Consider the following 21,775-nt stretch of genomic DNA (forward strand, 5'->3'; position numbering starts at 1 on the left):
ACATGTGACATACCGCGAAATTCAGGCAACTTTAGACATTGGCATGAGTCAAATACAATTAATCTTGCATGAACAATTAGGTGTAAAAAAGTTGTTTTCCCGATGGATACCGCATTCGCTCTGTGAAGAGCAAAAAGCGGCTCCCGTTACTTGGTGCGTCAGAACTCTCGAAAGATTCCACGCAGGATCCTCAAATGCTGTATACAACATTGTATCAGGTGACGAATCCTGGATATACGCGTACGAACCCGAAACAAAAAACCAGTCACGAGTTTGGGTGTTCGAAAATGAGTTAAAGCCAACAAAAATTGTTCGTTCACGGAGTGTTGCAAAAAAAATGGTGACCACGTTTGTCTCCAAAACCGGCCATGTTACGACTATTCCTCTTGAGGGACAAAGAACGGTTAATGCAGAATGGTATACTAGCGTTTGTTTGCCACAGGTCGTTTCTGAACTCCGTAAAGAGAACTGCAACCGCCGCATCATCCTCCATCACGACAATGCTAGTTCTCACACCGCGCACAGAACAAAAGAGTTTTTAGAGCAAGAAAACATAGAATTATTAGACCATCCGCCGTACAGCCCCGACTTAAGCCCTAATGATTTCTATACTTTCCCTAAAATAAAGAATAAATTGCGTGGACAGAGATTTTCATCACCTGAAGAAGCTGTGGACGCCTGCAAAACGGCCATTTTGGAGAACCCAACTTCCGAATGGAATGGTTGCTTCAATGATTGGTTCCATCGTATGGAAAAATGTGTCAAATTTCGCGGAGAATACTTCGAAAAGCAATAAATACATTTTTAAATAGTAATGTTGTGTCACTTCGTTAATCCCCGAAATTTTCAGTGCCGCCCTCGTATACTTCATATCGCAAGGTGAGAAGAGATCTGTGGGCTCCGATAACTACTTAACATCAAACGGAGCATCAGCTCCTTCAATGATGTATTAATTTTTGTGAATTTTTGACAAACTTCACAGTAAATAAATCAAACGAATCTTCGAGGAGATTTTTTTTCAACAGCCAAACAAGTACTGTGGCAATAATATCTGCTATAAATATAATACATTATTAAAATCCTTACTAAGTTAGGACTAAGTTCGACGCTAAGCCCTACGGAGGCTGCATTCTGCTGGATTAAGCAACTCCCGTGCAAACTTAAAATTCTGACATCAGTTTCGGGAATTAAAGGATACTCCCCACAAATTTATAATGCTTGAACTTAATCTTGTTTGGTTTATTCGTGATTCTATTAACGGTTAAATCGAATAAGCTATTCTCTTTCGCCGCTTTGAGGCCGTCCCGTGAGATGCCGCTAATTGACTAATCATTGTGGAATTACTAACTGCATTTAATTATGCATTGGGCTTTGTTTGTGTACAAAAATCAAGAATTTGCTAATTTTATATTAAAATTGCTTTCAGTGTTGTTTAAAATTCAATTTTTTTTAATGAAATTTAATGACGCCTAATAATCGAGTCCGGAGTCAATCTTAAAGCGTTTATCGTTGTAAGCCGTTTTCATATTTCCAGTAAAACGGAAACATTTACGAAACGCCAGCTTCTTGTAAAACGTATTTCGAGCATAGATACATAGATGTGGCTATATACCAGCATCGTGCTTATTTCTTTATTATTTATTTCTTTGAATGAGTGATTACTGGTGGCCCAGAGGCTTTTCCAGTTTCACCAGGACAGGTGGGCGCGCAAATACTCAGCCAGGAGGAGTAGATTCTCTAAAGAAGACCTAACAGTCCAAGAGCAACTGCTTCGGGAATGAATCTACTACCGGATCAGAATCGCGACCCGCTGAGAAGACCCGGCGCGAAATTCAGTGGGCTGGGTAAGGTTGCACGTCGAACTCTTTGCCGAGTTCGACGAGTTCGGTTACCGGGGTCCTTAAGTCTGCTGCTAGCGTTAGATCTAAAGGGGGTAATAGATAAATATAAGGGTTATTGGATCAGATGGATCCTTAAGGACGTGTCTAGGGCGTCTACGGTGACTGGCTCCTGCATGATTAGGATTTGGGGAGTAGTCAGCGGCGGCAACGATAAGGCGATTATCATGACGTATAGCCTTATCGAAGTACCATTCCGATGCTTACTTCATGTATTTCCGGATGGATTCGAGGCCCAGCTCATCGTGTAGGTCAACATTCCTCACGAACCACGGAGCTCCAACGGCTAACCTGCAAAAGCGGGATTGTAGGGATTGGAGGGTGTCTATGTGCGTGCGGGCCGCCTGAGCGGACACCACACTCACGTAAGTCATGACGGGCCTTATGCAAGTTTTGTAAAAATGTCACCTTGTTCCAGAGGGACATTTTACTCCGCTTACAAATCACGGGGTAAAGTCTGCCGAGAATAGAGGCGGCACGGTCACGAACTGATTTTATTTCTACCGCGAAGCATTCATGCGTTCTGATTTGAAAAGTGAGCTCCAATAGCCACTTGAGATCTCGTGAGCTTATTAACGCAACAAAAAATCTATAAATTCAAATATATTTTAATCGCACTACACGCAATGTAACTCGTTTAATAATTTGACGGCTCTAAGACCCCGTTGTGACGCGTGGCATGTACACTACCGTGCATTTGAAATTCACGAAATGTTCGGCTTAGTACAGAAAATTATTAGTACAGCTATTGTTGTTTCGGCTTTAAATACGGATCCCGAACATCCTGTATAAGATTGTGTAATAAATAAGACCGCATGGTACCTTTACATCATAGCGGCTGCTTTCATGACACGCGGCTTTGCGATATGACGAAGTACCTGAGCACACACTTTATCGCCTTCCCTTCCAGCCCAAATATAAGATGCCTACAACGACCGGTAATATTTCAACGATTTACTTACTAGGTCACTCCACTAAATTTCTTATCCCTCCTACTTGATAGTCAACCAACTAACGAAAACCTGTTTCTATTCGATATCGGTAAAGCACCTGTGCCTACATCATTTATAATGGTCACTCACCTTTTTATGTGGAAGTATGCGAATATATGTATTATGTATAAAAACGCAAAAGTATTAGTCGGTTCAGTCGTAAACCTGAGTGGAATTTTATTACAAGGTAAAAAATACGAGAATTCATTTTAATTCCTGTGAACACTTAAAAGCTTAAGGCTGTTGAAAAATCTTTTTCTTCGTACTTAAAGCGTTTGAATTCAATCAAACCGGATAATTGTTAAATTGGGCACTCTTACGAAATTTTAATTCGGATAGGTACTTAGAAACGTAGAATAGAAAATTGAGGTCCGGTATAGAACGAAAAGCCGGAGAGGTCATTTGAAATTGTAATTTGTAACGTTCTCGCTGAGGTGGATCCATTTTAATATTTTACACAATATACAGGTTTAAATCTTCCATTCCGTTTCGCTGGCTAAAGATAAAACGTATGCTATTTTAGCTGAGTTCGGCTTCCATTTTTCATGTGTATTATTACACTTTCAGGAATAGATTACCGTTTTATTCAATTAATTCGTGTCGCTTAGCCGGAACTCGGAGCAGAATATCAATAACCGAAACTAACAATAGATGTTAAACTGTAAAATATTTTTGTGTTTGTTATTGATAAAAAAAATATTGTTTCCAAATTAAAAATATCCACGGATCTGCAGAATAACTTTTGTTCTCTAGTTAAGAAGTAGTTCGTATATATTACTAACAAGAGCTTCTTTTTTTTTTGACAAAGAAATTGAGCAAATTTTATTTTATTCTCAAAAATTTGCCGAACAATAGGTACCTTGGGGTACCTTACTTCTAGATTTTTTTGATCGCATGTCAATCTATATCGTGACAGACCATCTCTGTTTTTAGGCTCGCCTTTCGATTTATAAACATGACGACACTACGATCCATTGTCCTTTCTATTATTGGTATCACATCCTTATTCAACTTTTACAATACCACTAAAGGTAGGCCTTTCTTCTCAAAATGAGGGAAACCTACTTCAACGACCATTCAATACGAGGCTGTGATACTTGAGTTGCACTTTGACCCGGGATGCGGATGCCTCGGTAGACAAGATGGACCTCAGTAGGCGGCGTTCATTGAGGCCTGTGAAATAAAAGCCTGGGATTTCTCAAACACCACCTTAAATCACTTTCAGAATTACTTCACTTTCAGAATTACGTATCACAATTACATAACCTTTACTTTTATATCCTACTAGCGGCCCACTCCGGCTCCGCTCGGGTCTTTAACAAAATTTTCAACGATATTTAACATTGTTTTATTTTTTTAAATAAAAGAACACTTATTGCGCCATAAGTATAATCGTTAGACATATGCTGTCGCGACACTTTTTGTAAGTAATAATGTGTTCTACAAAGTCTAAGTACGTTATTTTATTCTATCATCAATAGTTTTCGCAGGGCACGCGATGTAAAAAATATTTTAGGTAATTTTTTTACACCTTGGGTTACATTATTGGAGTTTTAGTAAGGATACCTAATTTTTTTTCAAAAAAGATTATAGCCTATGTCATTCGGGAATAGTGTAGCTTTCAAACAGTGAAAGAATTTTTCAAATCGGTTCAATAGTTTCGGAACCTATTCAATACAAACAAACAAACAAATCTTTCCTCTTTATAATATTATAGTATTAGTATAGACATCAACATTTATTCAAATTCCATTATATTCTGTTCTACGCGAGATAATATAATTTCAAATATCTACACCAATTCATATCACCAAATATCCAATCCCAAACACGCATAGCCATTCCGCCTATCCATTTCAATTACAAATACATCGCTACTTAATCAAATCAATTTCAGTTCTATCAAGTTTTACCCGATTTAATTTTCGCAGTCCTTCCTGCAGTTGAAATGTTCAATACACCGTGTAAGCTTACCTATCTATGCTAAGCATATTGCGAGACCTTATTCTGTATGTATAATATAAAAATATGGCTTGTACGTTGAGTTTCTACGCTGAATTCAAAATGCAGATGAGACTGACGTTTGTGTACATCTCTGGCCACATTATATTGCAGTTATTCTCAACAATATTTCGCTATGTAAGGAAACGCCAAAAAAATCTTGAAAATTAGGCAATCTGGCTATAATTACGAAAAACAGACAGATATACACTTTCCCATAATTGGTCTTCAATACACAATAATAATATATGTACACATACTCTAATACAATACACCTTATAATAGACCTCATTTTTCAATTATCTCTTTTACTGTTTGTTTCTTCTTCTTTGATGAAAATGTGTACTGACAGAAGAGCGTGTTGAGTCTGCACTGCTACTATTACCCTGCCATTTGGGTCGTGTGATATTCACGTGTTTCATATAGGAAACCCATTCAGCCAATGCCACGAGACTACAACCTGAATTTTTAGATTGGGCGACAGTTTCCACATGACTACTCAGCCTCATTATCGAAGTTTTAAATACAATTAAAAATATAAACAACCGCTACCTAGGCCAATTCTTGTGTAAATATTGAATAATGAGCTTTGTAATTTTAAAATAAAATAAAAAAACATAATTAAATAGCAAACTGAACTAACAATTAATTTTATTTTTTTATCATCATCAGCAGAGAACTTATAAAAGTATTGTATTCATGCGTACATAAAATTTCAAGTTAATCGGACGTCTTAAAAAGTCAGTGAAAATTACGTTCAAAGATTCCGTTACATAGACGAATTAAAAGTTACGAAAAAATATTGAGATTTAATATTTGCAGGCAAATCCACGACCCTTCGATAGTATAAAACAAGACTGCATTAAATTCGTTCATTCAATATCGAAATATGCGGACTCTGCTTCCGATGTGCACACCTTGCCCCTACTTCAACGATTTAAACTATCTCTGTTCAGAAAATCGGAAGTTTTCATGTTAATAATATACTGGAAGCGTATTTAATTTTCTTCCGAGTTCCTAATTGTAGTTTAAGTTTTGAATTTAAACTCGTTTGGAAATTTCTAGAACACTTCTATTTTGAATTTCGTAATTGCTTGATCTGATATTGGGTTTGAATTTAATGGACAATCTCGTAGTTCCTTTTTCATAAGATTCTTCAAAACACAATTATAGCATACCTTATTTTGATTGATACCTAATATCGAAACTTGTCATGATCGCACAACTACAAACAAACACACGGACGCTTAACACTACTATTGGAACTGTAAAACGGTATTTTCTTCAAAAATAATATAGTCAACTATCGATGTTTTTAAGTATGGCGTCGCGACAATTCTCTGGAACTATTAATAAGTTCAATAAGCAATCAGCATCAGGTTGCGTTCCAACGCGTAATGAATAGACCCCGGCTTAATTCTACGTTACCGGCTACGAGTGCGAAAAGGCGAAGTTATACCGCTACCCACTTCAAAACTACCCTACCCCTCGCCCATACGTAATAATACTATTACTTTAAATGTGTGTAGAACGTTTTGCATTAGCACTAGCTGTGACGTGCGGCTTCGAATGTTCTGCATTCGTCTCAATAAATGCGAATACCGAAATCGTAAGCCCGATCATATGTTTAGTACAGATGGAAATGAAAATTTTAATTGCAGCTATTTTTATCTGCATTACGTTTTAGTTTTATCTTTTTCTCACAGGTAGTCTACGCAATTTAGTCTGCAAGCTGTAATTATTTTCGGCTTAACATTTTTACCGCTTCATTATCAACCTTGGAAATCGTAGACGTATCGTTGGCAAAAGAGAAGAATTGCGAGGGTACCACTCTTACTGCAGGAAGATATAGAAGTAGTCCCGATGTGCGTGAAACACATGCCCAATGGCAATTGAAAACAACGCTTCAATTAGCTACACAAAATATTTTGAGAAATATAGCGGAAAAAAATAAATATTTAACAAAAACCATAACATTTATATCTAAATATTTTCTCCTCTTTCTCCGTATCTCGTGTTCCTCAGATCTGAGGATCATGACCTTTACAAGGAGCACTTTTGTTAGGACTATGTTCCTCTCTATTCAAAATATGATATTTTCTATTTCTTCTTCTCTCCATTTTTTCTATAATGATAAAAAAAGATGTGTGGTGTCGTGAGACACCGGATAGGAACGAAGTCTCTTATTACAAAAATAGTAATTTTAAGTTCTATTTGAGGTATAATGAAAATAACAATTCGGGTATACCTTTTTACTATGATTTTTTTATTGAGAAAAAAAAACTACAAAGTTATCAACTTTATTTTATTCACAACTAGCAACCCGCCCTCGCTTCGGAAACTGTAATTTATTATAGATTTCTCCACTATTTAATTGGTGCTATTATACATATAAACCTTCCTCTTCAATCATTCTATCTATTAAAAAAACCTCAACAAAATCCGCTGCGTAGTTTTAAAGATATAAGCATACATAGGGATATAAGAACAGAGAAAGCGACTTTGTTTTATATTAAGTAGTGATGATTTATAAAAAATATATAATAATAACTAGCTGACCCGGCAAACGTTGTGTTGCCTTAAATAAGATTTCTAGGGAAATTCTACTGTAGAAACCTCATTTAACCACATAATACCTCATTATAAACAAAAAAAAATATCCAAAAAATGAAAATAAAAAATAAATGTTTGGGGTGGACAACCCTTTTCACTTAGGGGTATGAAAAATAGATAGTAGCCGATTCTCAGACCTACTGAACATACTATTGATACACAAATAAAACCAAAAAAACATGGCTGAAAAATGTATAGTATTGTATAGCTTTCAAATTATAAATTAAGTGTATAATCTATGATGTATAGTGAGTAAGTAAGACAGGAGACCGGCTTCGTCCTCATCCCTACTACGTGATGTTGCTGGATGAGTGGTGACACCTGGCGGGGATAGCTGATCAATTGATAGTTGATCAGTAGTCGACCGGCGAGGGCGGGAGATCAAATTCAATTTAAAAAAAATCATAATTAAAGGAACTTGAAAAACTAAACTCTGAATAAGAATTTATCGTACTACAATTATAAAATTTGAATGCCATCTTGCAACCTTATTGCAGATCTGTGCATAGAAAAAAAATATTAATCGGGGTTGATCATATAAGAGTGATATCATATAAATTGAGAGTAATATGATTTTTTTTATTTTAAGTCATAACAAAATAAAATAAAAAACTTGCCAAAAAAATTAAAGTTTATAATTAACAAATAAAAAATAGCGGTTGATCATAGAGGGATGAAAAATTGAGAGTAACATCAGATTTTTTACTTTAATTCATGACGAAATAAAAATAAAAATGAAAATCTTGGCAAAAAAATTAAAGTTTATAATTAACAAATAAAAAATAGGGGTTGATAATAGAGGGGTGAAAATTTCAGAGTAATATGAATTTTTTTATTCTACGACATGACAAAATAAAAACAAAATCGTCGCAAAAAAATTTAAAATTTTTAATTAGCAATTAAAAAATAAGGGTTGATCGTAGAGGGGTGAAAATTTAGAGTTGTATGTATTTTTGTATGCTGTATCATAAAAAAATAGAAATTAAAAATTTTGTCAAAAAAATAAAATAAAAATGTTAGGGGTGAACTACCCCTAACATTTAGGGGGATGAAAAATAGATGTTGGCCGATTCTCATAGATACCGGATAAGCACAAAAAATTTCATCAAAATCGGTCAAGCCGTTTCGGAGGAGTATGGCAACGAAAACTGTGACACGAGAATTTTATATATTAGATATACAAAGAAACAGCTATATGAATAATAATAATAACCGTCATCACGTAGACTATACATTAGACACTGTATAGCCATTATACTAAGACTATACATAAATAATAAAAATCTTACGTTACGAACGTACTTTCCCAAAAACATTTACCTTATTTAAAATACGTACAAAATTTTAAGTCGTACAATTTCGATACGATTAGATGGCTCTAAATTGACAGGTCGCACGCACGGCCCGCTCTTTCATATGGACGTCGTAAATCAGAGACGCTTTGTGAAATTAAAACCAGGGTCGGGGCATGTATTAATTTGCGGCGCAGCGGGTGGGGTGCGGCGTCGACAGTATCCCTCTATTGTACGGCAACTACATATGCACCTGAACTTGTGACTTGCTGAATTAAAGAGTTGTGAGATATTACAGCTCACAATTTACTGGTGGCAAGGATTTTTGTGACTTACAACACCTTAGCCATTTCCACAGCGTAGTTATTCGTTCTAGCTTAAAAGATGAGCAGTCGGTATTAAACTATTCGCTTTGAGTCTTAGACCTTTGGGCTATTCGCTTCCGTAACCACTTAATATCAAACGGTTCGTGAGACATCTGTCTATCTGTCTATCTATCATATTACTGTTGGCAGGACCTCTTGTGCGTCCGCACGGGTAGGTACCACCACCCTGCCTATTTCTGCCGTGAAGCAGTAATGCGTTTCGGCTCGAAGGGTGCGGCAGCCGTTGTAACTATACTGAGACCTTAAAACTCATATCTCAAGGTGGGCGGCGGCATTTACATTGTAGATATCTATGGGCTCCAGTAACCACTTAACCGTGAGCTCGTCACCGCATTACATTTTTCTGGCTATTTTACACATAATTTCTTAAGTTCTACGAATTTAATTTAAAATTTGTTCAACTTAACCATTGATGTTAGGGAACAGATTGGCTGACCTCTTAGCATTGCTTATATTTATACCTAGTAGAGGCTTAGCACTTTGTCGGCCTGCTAGTCATATCCGTTTGGTCTACTCAACAGTCACATAGAAGTAACCCTGCGCCTAAAATCGCTTTCATCACAGGCGCTTACTATTTAACAGAAATAATTTATTAACACAACCTTACTCTTACAAGACGCTTATTTTGAAGCGGTTTTTTGCGATTTTAAAGTGCAACCGGCTTGTAAGCACGTACCGACCCTTCAAACTAGAAATCGCAGCAGTGTGACGTCATTTTTTGACACCCCCACCTTTTCGACCTGAAAATATTTAGAAATTTATTGTTTTTTCAAGGTTACTTTGTTGCTTTGGCAAATTCAACTTACCTATTAGATACTTACCGATCCGCCCTACTCTCTGGAGTGCGTTCTGCGCTTCCGGAAATCCAAAATTTTGTCTTTTCCTGTAAAAAACTTAAAAAAAAAATTTTTTTCCTGAAAAATAAAAGATTTTTCTTCCAAAAAACCTTTAAATTCTATACCACTGGCTAGAGCTCGGCGAGACGCTTCTTTTGAGGTATCGCACAACCCTCTAGCTGGCGCGAAATAGTATAAAAGTACACAACTAGCACAACAATAACTTTACTATGAAACGCGACGTAGTACAATAAGAATCATACGTCTCATTATTTTTATTCAGCAATAAAATGCAGTTGTTGTTCATAGTAATTTTATTTCTAAAGTTATAGTTATCGTAAAGAGATTTGTAGTTGCCATTGACTTTATAGGAGTATTGTGATCGATGCTATCACAATAAAGACATGATTTTTTATTCCACACATAAATACACTAACATCCGCATTTTATGAAAACGTTAGAAGCAAATTGATAAACAATAAGCAAAACTGGAGGGAAAGCAATTTTAGAACAAAAAGAACCTCCCCGGCGGGGAATCGAACCCCGGTCTCCCGCGTGACAGGCCGGGATACTGACCACTATACTACCGAGGATTGTAGTTAAGTGATGAAAATTATAAATCATAATAAAAAAACTTTAATTTTTATTTTGTCATTATTGCTATAAAGAATAATGTTATTATGACCGTTCAAAGCTGATATGGATTGATTAAATACGATATATTGATAAAAAAATATTTATTCATTACGCATTTAAAACACCAAAAGAAAACAAATTTGAAGACAAAAAGACAGAAAAGTAGCAAAAAAGTCTATTTAATTTTCTATTTTATAGACTTACTGTGCTTCTGGAATTTCAATAAAAAGTTATGCAGTAAAACTCTTTTTTTTTATTGCTTAGATGAGTGGACGAGGTCACAGCCCACCTGGTGTTAAGTGGTTACTGGAGCTTATGGATATCTACAACGTAAATGCGCTACACATCTTGAGATATAAGTTCTAAGATCTCAGTATAGTTACAATGGCTGCCCCACCCTTCAAACCGAAACGCATTACTGCTTTACGGCAGAAATAGGCAGGGCGGTGGTACCTACCCGTGCGGACTCACAAGAGGTCCTACCTTCGTAATTACGCATATTATAATTTTGCGGGTTTTGATTTTTACTACACGATGTTATTCCTTCACCGTGGCAGTCAATCGTGGATATTTGTTGAGTAGATATTTCATTAGAAAAATTGGTACCCCCCTTCGGGATTCGAACACCGGTGCATCGCTAGATACGAATGCACCGGATGTCTTATTCTTAAGGCCACGACGACTTATATCGTGTAACAGGTTGTCCCCCTCTTCAAATGAGAACGCATTGCTGCTTTACGATAGAAACCCCTGCGGGCTTTCTAGACCCCTACCACTAGCATTCTGTTGATTTCCAACCAAAACCAATTAAAAAAAAAAAACGAATAACACAAAGAATACCCTCTTATTTCCAATAATACTTGTCGCTTCAATACAGCCACGACGACAATCACGCAGCTAAAACATCATTACAAAGACGCGGGCCCTTATTATTTTGTCAATCTTTATGTAAATATAGCAATCCAAATCTCCATACATTTAAAGTCTTAAAATTAATCCTCGAATCATACATAAACATACAGTTTTAATAAAATTGTAGTGCAAGCCATACTTTTTTTTTATCTTTTTTAATATGATTCTGTCAAAATCTAAATTTTCTTTTACTCATGCTTTAACTTACTTAATATTCATTTTTGTAAAATCAAAATTACTTTTATAATTTAAACTCAAGTTCATCATTTTCATTTTATTGTTTCATAGCGTTCAAATAGCATACAGTTTTAGTGTTCACGGATAGTAAAAGATTAGATTAGAAAGATAGGATTAGTAAAAGTGTATGTTAAAGTATTCGAAATTTATACATTACTAGCCTCACTCGCCCGCTTCGCTGGGCATTTAAAATTAACATTATTATTTATTGTCTTTTTTATTAGGTAGTCCAACACTCATATAAACATTAGCCTATCCATTAGGTAAATGTATTTTCTACATGGATACCAAGTTTCAAGCCAATCGGATTCATGGTCCAGTAGTTATAACGGAACATCCGTAAAAAACCACTGTAGATTTATATATTAGTATAGATACTACCGCCTAATTTTATACATGTCTACATACTATGTCTTGATATTTACCTTTCTTTTAGTAGAAGATTATTTATTAAACAGGAAAAAGTAGTTTTAATGATGTGTACGATTCGCGAAAACCGAAGAAAAAACTATATTTTTGTCCTTACTGTGTTTTAATTTGATTTTTTTTTATACTAAGCAGTGAAGCAGAATTTAAATTAAGAAACGAAAAAACTCTTTTGAAAACAGTACAGTTTTACGGTGCAATCTGATCTTTAGTATCGTCTATTTAAAAATCAACATTACCATTATTTTAGATGCACTAACACGTGTGCAACTCGAGATAAAGAAAATATCTAATAGGTACTTTGTTTGCAGTCGTCATTGTGTTGGATAAATAGTAAACTTTGAAATTCAATTTCCAAACATCTGTACTGCAATAGTAGATTTAAGTACCTACCTAGATGCAACTATTTGCCTTATATACGTCAAAAGGTTTCTCATTCGCAATGAAACATTTAAATACTTACACGCTATATTGAATGAACGTACAAGTCGTAAAAGTTCCAGCCAATCTTCATTCTCATTTCTCTTTAACTATTCCATACCGTCGAGGAGTCGATCGCGATTAGAACACGTAATAAAGCCTTGTGCCTATGATTAATTCCGGTCGAGCGGGTGATTCGTGCTCAATCGCCATCTGCCCTTATTAATTGCCTTGTCACCCGTAATCGTGTGTCCTTCGCTTAACTGTCCCAAGCCGGACGTGTGTACTGGCCTTACGTAACCATACGATATTGTTTTCTGTATCGCTATCGAACCTTGCTGTATAAATATTGAATACCTGGTTAGCTTTATTGCTATCATTTGTATTGTATGATTTATTCGCACGTGAAGCTTGGAATTGATCGTTCTGCTCCTCTTAATCTTCTGATGAGATGTGGCTTGTACGAGAATATCAATTTTCGATAAAATGCAAGCTCAAGTGAATTTAGAAAAACATTCATTCAATTTTCAGATGAATGAAATTATGGTATAAAGTATATATACTCTTTAAGCCCCATTCGTTTTAATAAAAACCAGCTGTAATTTATACAAAAAAATAATCACGTTTTGGGTCGGACGTATAGCGCATTACATATTTTATAATATATATTTTATGAAATCAACGAAAATTTCATTTTTCATAAATTAATTTGCAAGCAAACCATGATTGTTGCATGTGAAACAAACCAACCAATCTGATAATATATTAATCAAAATTTAATCATTAATGGGGAATTAAATAATAATCCATTGATTACGGTATACACTTTTCATTTATATGTGTCACTTTTATTAAACTTATCGCTTACGTTGTATTTTTAAATTTAATATCGGACACCAGTGGCAATATTTTCGTTAGAGGCTAAACCCTTAATTGAAATAGATCAAATTATTGTACATAAACTCAAAAAGAATATGTGTGTGTAACAAAAAACGGCCTTATTGCTTAGACCGATCTCTTTGTAAAACACTTTAAAACATTTTATCAGTAAATACCTACACCCTTATCTGTTCATGTATTGTCACGAAATCTTTCTGTTTTTTTTTCAATAGCCTCAAGACGTCCGATTTATTTCAATATTTTCATGTGTATCACTAACCGGTTACAATACAATTATTTTATTACTTACACCTAATACACTGACCTGGGTCGACACGATAAAAAAAATAACAAGATAAAAATATGAATTTTTATTTCAGTTTGTAATTACAGTGTGTTTTTGCAGTTTGTTAAGTATATTTACTTACTAGCGACCCGCCCTCGCTTCGCTTCGGAAACATTAAATTTTATTATTGATAACTGCGGGTGACGCCGCGGGGCAAAGCTAGTCTAAAAAAGTAGCCTAAGTTACTCCTTATATCATCAGCTACCTATTCGTGAAAGTCTCATCAAAACTTTTGACTCCATACAGAAGAGGGCCGTTCGGATTGTCGATAATCCCATTCTCACGGATCGTTTGGAGCCTCTGGGTCTGCGGAGGGACTTCGGTTCCCTCTGTATTCTGTACCGCATGTTCCATGGGGAGTGCTCTGAGGAATTGTTCGAGATGATACCGGCATCTCGTTTTTACCATCGCACCGCCCGCCACCGGAGTAGAGTTCATCCATACTACCTGGAGCCACTGCGGTCATCCACAGTGCGTTTCCAGAGATCTTTTTTGCCACGTACCATCCGGCTATGGAATGAGCTCCCCTCCACGGTGTTTCCCGAGCGCATGTCCTTCTTCAAACGAGGCTTGTGGAGAGTATTAAGCGGTAGGCAGCGGCTTGGCTCTGCCCCTGGCATTGCTGAAGTCCATGGGCGACGGTAACCACTCACCATCAGGTGGGCCGTATGCTCGTCTGCCTACAAGGGCAATAAAAAAAAAAAAAAAAAAAAAAAAAAAAATTGGTCCAGCCGTTCCAAAGATTAGCCGGAACAAACAGACAGACAAAAATTATAAAAAATGTTATTTTGGTGTATGTACCGTATATATATTCATATGCATGTAATAAAAAGAGGCTATTTCAATATTACAAACAGACACTCCAATTTTATTTATATGTATAGATGTATTGATTAGTTAAAGTTTTTTAAATTTAAACACTACTTGAACATCGAGTAAAGTCCACAAAGGTTGATAACTCCAGGATCAGAAGCCATAAAAAACTATATTCAGGTTCGAAACTCTGCTACCTAGAAGTAGCAACAATAGTACAATAATTCCCACGTGCTCACGAACGACTTCTCCAATGAAAGAACAAAGTTTGTACTAAATATAAAGCCACAGTAATTAGTTTATTTATTAGTGTGATTAGATATTTGCTGTTGCACACGTGAGCATGCACAGGTCGGTGATAGTTTCAACAGAATAAATAGCTCTTTATAGGTAATTTCTCATCTACTGTGCATTTTCAGAGATCCTTCTTGCCACCCTCCGTTATTGTATTTCCTGAAAGCAATGATATATATTTGTCCAATATGAAAAAAGTTCCAGAGGTAAGCCTAAGTAAAATATGTCGCCAGTATTTTTGATGCCTATTAGGAATCCTAATCAGTCATTATCAGAGGTCATATGTTAGTCTCCCTTAGATAGCAATGGAAATAGCTCCGCTCAAATTTCGAAGCGGGCAGTGAAATTTATGCTATCACGTCTATGAACGCCAGAAACTGCTTTTTACTCGTTTCTTGAATACATCTGTCTACCTAGAAGGCTAAATAAAATTTAGTCAATAAACCAATAAATGTTCCATAGTCAACGGTCGTATTAAGGACACCGAAAATAGGCAGACCATCTAAGAAGAGGTAAACCCAGAGTCCAATACTAAATATCGTGTGTGGCAGCATTTACGTTCTTGAAATCAATGGACTCTGGTTACCACGTAAGACCAGGTGGACCGAAAGCTCATCTACCCATCTAAGGTATTAAAATCTTCGACCTAATCTCCAACCGAGAACCCGTATTAGTCCGATTAACTAGCCCCGGAGAAGATAAAATCACAGTAAAACAACACCCACAAAAATATGTATGATTATTCATGTGACAATTAAATTTAATAATTCAAAACTAAATGCGGATAGGTAGATCCATTTTGAATAATTACTCAGACCATAGCGGTACAATCAACAGCTAACATGCAATTAATTCAATTAATTGCTGCTTTTGGTCCATTGGTCTTGTTACGAATGACTGGAGATTCCCAGAATTCAAACTAACATTGGTCACACAACAAAGTCACAACTGTTATTAAAATTTACAATAATAATACAGTTGTATTTATAATTGAGAGATCCTGGTGATATTTTATGATAAAAATGTGTCTGGCCATATATCTGAAGATCTCGGCATTTTCAAGCTGTTGTAATGAATTTCCCCTGATCCCTACGTAATAATACCTCCTCTTATACATGGTTACTGGTGGCTCATGCTATTTTAAAAGCAAAACGTGTTAATGAGCCGTATAGTGGTTAATCCAATGCGGCGATAAAACTCCGTTCTATAATCACAAGATGGACCGCTTGGCTTATTTATTTATGGACTACGTCAAACCCTTACCATCAGATAGGCCTGTTAATATGGTAAAGTTTGTTCCTTGAAATAAATATAATTTTCTATATCCTAATTGAGTCGACTATTATCAAAGGCGGCAATCTGACTTTTGGACAATGATTGGTAAATCAGAAAAACGAATTATTGACTTTGTATTCCATTGGCAGTCACAAAACTCTTCGGAACGACATCTTAGATAAATAACAGGTTAACTATTAACCTTTATTTAATGCAGGTTTTGAACCGTATTCTTTGAAGGAGACGATTATATTCAAATAAATCTGTATTGACATATCAATAAATTTTTTTTGTCCAAATGTACAGATTGCCGCCTTTGATAATAGACGACTCAATTAATGCTCATAATTTTTTTTTTTATTTCTGAAAAAAAAATTACGTTAGAAAAATCGGTATCAGCCCACGGGATTCGAATACCGGTACAGTCGCATATGAGTATACTCAACGTCTTATCCATTAGACCACGATAATTTCGAATTATGCTTTATTATTTCCGACGATTCCTTCATACTTTCACAATCCAAAGCTGCATCTCATACGTAGAATACAATGCACAGAAAGAGTACATTTATTTATTCGACATTTCTTTTCAAATCGATTTGCAGATAATAAATTAAAAGTCACACATCAATATAATACAGATTGCTATAAAGTATTATCTTTATTGTAAAACATTCAAGCTATGATAATCGCACTGATTTAAATTATCTAACGAACGATTTCAGTGTTTTGCGCTAAACAATCTCAAATGTGAAAATTTTCGAGTATTTTTTTAGGTTCTCTGCTATATTTTACTTTACATAAGTTGTATACTGCACATTCACAATGCTTTTTTAATACCGGTCGGTACTTTAATCGGAAAACTCACACTTGTACACTAAGAAATGAATGGCTTAGTTTCAGTACATCGTATTTTTTAACAACAAAATTCGACAACTATTCACTGTTTCGCTCAGAAATCGTTGTTGTAGATTTTAGAGAAAAGACGGACTGAGTCAACAAGAATCACTGAACAGACATTTTGCCTACATATGTTTCTTGAGCGCGTAATATTTACACAGTAACACCCGCCTAGTTCGTACTCTCAATTTAATCAACGTGTAATGATTACAAAATATTATTGCAGATTTATGTGTCTTAGATTTAGTTTGATTTACTTTTAAGTTAAATCATAATGCTTGTTTATTATTTTCTTTTTGCGCTAAAAGTAAAGTTCATGATGATATATCGTGATTACTGCGAAGTTTCCTATATTAAAACCCGTCACAATCTGCGATTCAAATCAAGTTTATCATCCGAGAAGGCAACAGAATGTACAGGGCGCTAGTCTCCAAGTTTTCCGGGCCTGTGTCACACCTGCTCCTTTCCCACAAATTGTAACCGTTTCCGAGTTGCAAGTCGTCCAACTTGGCCTTATTCTCTTCATAATTAATTCTTCATTCGAAACAACTAAGACTTGGACAGACGCGGGCCGTGAGCACTTTAATAGTCCAAATTGTGTCGGAGACGCGCCCATTTTTAATTAGTTGAAAAGAGCTCTTCAATTTTTAATTACCGTGTTTGGAAGTTTCGCTGTTAATTAAAGCTGTAATGAAGCCGGTGCCGCGACCGCGATTGCAGCCTCTAATTTTCATATAAACTCGTTTTAAATGACAAATAGTCCCGAATTCATTAATATCAGATAAGAGAATGTAAAGAAGTTGTATTTTAATGTGTTTTAAATTTACAAATTAAAATCTACAAAGATCACAAACATTGTAGAACTATGAATTTAAATCATATGGTTACTCAAATGAATGAAAGTGATAATTTACATTAGTTAAAATAAAACAAGATTAGAAATTCTATCTTGGCATATATGGGCGTTGGTGGTGTAATGGTCAGCATAGTTGCCTTCCAAGCAATTGATCCGGGTTCGATTCCCGGCCAACGCACGTCTTTTTGTTTTGAACGTAGTAAGTTAGTAGTCATTAAAAAGTTATACATAACTTTAAATGTAGATATGCATATGGCACACCCATTGATGAGCCGCTACCTTTTCTCGTGGACATGGACAATACCAGTAACAAAACTGAACCGCTACCACCCACTTTTATAATGTTCATTTACCATTAAGAAATATTGAAACATTAATATTATAAACTCCAAGGATTGACTGCAGCAACGACTGACTAAGGTTATGCAGGTTACATGAAGTTTTTACAATCTTAGTAGATGACCACCATTTTACTAAGATTATATTTCATCCCATATCATCTCATTTCATTTTGTAGGCAGCGGCTTGGCTCTGCCCCTGGCATTGCTGAAGTCCATGGGCAACGGTAACCACTCACCATCAGGTGGGCCGTATGCCCGTCTGCCTACAAGGGCAATAAAAAAAAAAAAAAAAATTTAATTTCATCCCAGTTGATTAATGTCTCAAATTAATCATTTTCACTTCATTGCACTCCATATTATTATTTTTCGTAAAAATAAGAATATAAATTAAAATAAGACATGTCTAAAAGGTCTTAGTTACCAGGTCATAAAATCACTTAAAAAAAATGAAGTTTTTAGTATTCGAATTCATTTGGTTTACAAACATTTTAAGCTAATTACGTCATCCAAAACAAATTGGCATTGCAAAATCTGAAATTATACATATTATTATATTTACCCACGCTTCTAGAAAATTATGTTTTACATGCCGTTTCATCACAAAAACGGTAATGGAACATTCGCAAAACGAAATCCACGAAAGCTAATTAATTCGTAACATAATCCAGTGCGTCAAGCCCATACAAAACAATATAATATTTGACAAATCAATCCGGATGTTTAGCGAGGGTTCTGCGTGCGACAGGCATTGTCGCTGAGCTCAGTTTAAGTTCGTTACGTCCGTATGACAGATGGTTATCCCGCCGTGCGTGCACAAGTACGTAAAGCGATATACAAATTGAAATTTCGTACGCTTTCTCAATTTAATTCTTTTTTTTTTTTCGTGCTCAAGGATAAATTGTTTTTAATGGTGCTAGGTCGTATTTTGAGTCCGCACGGATAGGTATCCCTGTGCTGGCTGCTTCTACGTCGGAGTATTGCGTTCATACTTTCTATCGGTACCCACTGAATAATAGGTAGACTGTGAGGTCGTTTATCCATCTAACGTTGGGGGAGGGTGATGGAAGAGATGTGTTCCGCGCTAAGCGTTTTACTTTCCCCCTTTTCCTTTCCATGAGTTCTGTCTCACGCGAGGTTTGGTCGTGAGTTGTTAAGCGACAGGAGGTTTTTAGTCGGTTCGACTCCGACATGCCCCACCCGCCATCCGCAGTGGAGTTCGGAAGTCCGACGATTTCCTCCTGACCAAAAAAAAACTCGTATTCGCCAACACTGGCATAGTTGCATCACTGCACCTGAGGCGTCTGACCCATTAGGATGCGGTTGCATATTTGCAAAGTATTTTTACAAAGTACATTTTTTTATCTTTCAGGCGCATCGGTTCCTCCGCAGTTACTTACATAATCGATTTTATCAGAAGAACTTTTGAGTCTGACAAGGTTTGCAGTTCAACTGTTGATTCCCGGATTCCATGATGCCACAACAATAGTACCACTCATTTTGACACATAAACATTTTTTAAGAGATCGAATATAAACATTTATAGCAAACGTTCAATTGCTATCCGTTTTATTGGAAAAAATTGTATATCCAAAAAAATTATAAGTTGCATTTGTAGCATGCATATTTATTAAGGTAACCATAACTTTATAGGCAACACGTAGGAATGAGATCCTGTGAACAAAATGTTTAAATTTAATTACTGCTGCTGTAAGTTTTACTATGACTACGACTGTTGGAAACTTACTTACTCACTTGAAATTACTAGTAATAAATACCCTAAGCTGTAATTCTATTCGGAACCTGTAACAGATTTAACATGTTTTAATGCTTTGACATTCAACAAGTGTGTTGTGATTTTAAGTTGAAATCAATTCCATTTCATTTCATTATGTAGTTCTTAACTATAGTTGAAATGCAAGTTTCCATCAGAAGAGTATTAAGTAATGTTACACCGGTAAGAGTAACGCCATCTATCGTCGAATAGCCGAACGAATATTGAAGGATCTAGAAGCATCTAGAACGCTCGAGAAGTACAACGCCATCTGTTGTCAGATAGCGGAAACACACAATACTCGACTTTTGTTGAGTATTGTCGATAATTCTAGGGATGTGGTATTAGTTATAAAAGCTTTGCAGAGATAACACGGAGTCAGTAATCGGAACTACTCGAAGCGAAACAGCGAACGGATCACCTGAAGCGAAGCGGAAGAAGCGAATTGAGAATTTTAAAGTGCTTGTGTGTGTTTTAAGTGTTCCAAGTGTTGAATACAGTTTTAATTTGCACTTTATTGGAACATTTATTTATCCCGAGCCCCGTAACAGCAATATAAAAAAGCAGAATGGTACCCGAGCTTGTAGTCTCGATTATAATTCCTATTTCTCCTCAACATCTCGAAACGAAACGCACAATTGCCTGAAGAAATACGCAGGGCGGGTGTTAATAATCAAAGCAAGACTGTTTCACCGATTCATGGAGACAGAAAATACGCCATGCTCGGTAAAATATATAAAAATTCACTTTATTTTTACATGAGATGGGTAAAAGACTTTTCGTTGACTAAGATAGTTGTAAGTCACCCAATCTAAATGAAGTTGTCTCGCATAGTTAATCTGGCCTAAGAAAATATCTAACAAATGCTTCTCAGAGGCATGCGGAGAAATGCTAATTGACAAACAAATTTTGAATCACAAATGTGCCGAGGCAAGCCAAGCAAGGCAAACGGAAAGTAGACCGTCCTAAGCAGACCTGGGGGCCCTTTATGGTAGCGAAGACGTAGAGAGGAGGGAGGGAAAGAGCTTTAGAACCTTAAACAAACACGAGATCACTAAATACAAAATAATTAAGCAAAGGAGACTCCTAGTACGGACTTAAAGTTTTTCAATTTAAAAAAAATCAATGTCCTGACCTTTTAAATGAACATCTACAAACTCCAAAATCATTCTCAGGCTTAAATTATGAATTATTACCATGTGCAACACATCAATGTATGTTGGTTTATCATTAATTAACTGTATAATGACAAGCTTTGTTCTACAAGTAAATACAATGGTCACGCCGTCTGCGACCCTGTCCGTTTCACTGCTTAATTTTTGAAACTCAAACTAATTCGTGGACTTTAGGACGTGCTTAGAAATTTTTAGGCTCTGCTCAATCAATAAAAAACCTTTGACGTCCAGGAGTGCAGCCTAGAAAGAAGTCGTCGTGGCCTAAGGGATAAGACCTCCGGTGCATTCGTGTTGAGTGATGCACCGGTGTTCGAATCCCAGGTGGGTGCCAATTTTTCTAATGAAATACGTACTCAACAACTGTTCACGATTGACTTCCACGGTGAATGAAAAACATCGTGTAATAAAAATCAAACCAGCAAAATTATAATTTGCGTAATTACTGGTGATAGGACCTCTTCGCGCGGGTAGGTACC

The 21,775-nt window shown here is 36.0% G+C and overlaps 1 non-coding gene across 1 annotated transcript; it reads left to right on the forward strand.

Moving 5' to 3' along the window:
- The first annotated feature begins 18,118 nt into the window (after positions 1 to 18,118).
- Positions 18,119 to 18,190, forward strand: TRNAG-UCC (transfer RNA glycine (anticodon UCC)). The gene has a single exon. It is a non-coding gene; the product is annotated as a tRNA-Gly (tRNA).
- The last annotated feature ends 3,585 nt before the right edge of the window (positions 18,191 to 21,775 follow it).

Source organism: Bombyx mori, chromosome 10 (genome assembly GCF_030269925.1).
Source record: "Bombyx mori chromosome 10, ASM3026992v2".
In the NCBI taxonomy this organism is placed as follows: domain Eukaryota; kingdom Metazoa; phylum Arthropoda; class Insecta; order Lepidoptera; family Bombycidae; genus Bombyx; species Bombyx mori.